This window comes from Nematolebias whitei, chromosome 21, assembly GCF_014905685.2.
Source record: "Nematolebias whitei isolate Nwh7 chromosome 21, NemWhi1, whole genome shotgun sequence".
In the NCBI taxonomy this organism is placed as follows: Eukaryota; Metazoa; Chordata; class Actinopteri; order Cyprinodontiformes; family Rivulidae; genus Nematolebias; species Nematolebias whitei.
In genome coordinates this window covers 6589158-6590607 of record NC_056518.1, presented here as the reverse complement: position 1 = coordinate 6590607, position 1450 = coordinate 6589158, and positions in this window count along the sequence as shown.

Below are 1450 nucleotides of genomic sequence, written 5' to 3'. Positions count from 1 at the left end.
GGAAACCAAAAACCCAAAACTCAAGTCATTCGTCTAAAGGGACAACAGACAATTGAACAAAACTATATTTTGCCATGTAAATCTAACTTAAACCAAGTTAGGAATGGAAGAATAGTTTGGAATGCCCTTCTATAGGTATAAATCCCTATATATAACTTGACCTATGACCCACCCTTTAACTGGTATCTGTAGCTGATCTAAACCACGATAGCTTACACACCAGGTGCATATAGGTTAAGGTCTTGTGTAAAATCCCACTCATGAGCCCAACTAAAACCACATAAATGCATGAACACATAATAACCAGAATGGCATCCACTGGGAACCACCAGCAGCAACCTTCGCTGAAGGGACTTACAACTTCAACGTGGGTCTCCAAACTCCATCCAGTAGTCGCCTCTGCAGTTCAATCGAGGGAACCCCTCTACATGCTGATCAATCAACACCTCCAATTGTTGTGGATTATATGACTTTTTCCAATGGATTACAGATTTTGTTTCCAAGGGGTTAAAGCGTTGCTGCAATGGAATTACTAACAACATTATGGGATTACCTTCTTTGACTTTTGTTTTCCTCTTGCTGCATTACATCAAGATCAAGGACATTCGGAGGTGTAAGTTCATGTTGGAATTCATCCCCATGGACAGGCAATGATTTCCAAAGTGGGGACTGTAGTGAACTAGACCTCCGACATCAATCTGTCTCTGAAGGCCTTCAGGGGACAGGAACTGTTATTTCATTGATTTGAATTCAGAAATACAAATGATCTCATCAAGAGACTTTTTAATTGTATCCTGAATTAATCAATTGAAAGAACACTCTTCTTTTTTATCCAAAAAAGTTAAATCTGGTCCTCTGGACATTCAAAAAAACAAAAAACAAAACAAAGCAAAAAAATATAGAAACGTTTCGTCTCTCATCTGAGAGACTTCCTCAGTCGGAGGTGCTGTATTCAGCTCAGTCTCTTAAATAGCACCTTCTCAGAGTGGATCAACCAGTTTTGCTGCTGACAACCAAAACCAGCTGATCACATGCTCAAGAAGGACCATCAGCCTAACAATGGATCATTAGCACACTGATGGCTGTTTACTATTCACAGAGGGCTGAGTGATACTAGCAATCACAGCATTGTAAGAGGGGGACAATTGAACACGTAGGCCTCCACCCCTGTTTAACAATGGAAGATTTCTTTTCACAAAGATGGCCTCCTTTACTCCTCTCTCAAACATCGTTCCTCTCTATCCAGGATGTGAACATCTTCATCCTTGAAAGAGTGACCGCTGGCCTGGAGATGAGTGTAGACTGCAGAGTCCTGGCCTGATGATGTTGATCTTCTGTGCTGGGCCATCCTTTTGGCCAGTGGCTGTTTTGTTTCCCCGATGTAAGACTGATCACCCTCCTGCCACTGAACAGCATACACAACATTACTCTGTTTGTGCCGGGGGACTGG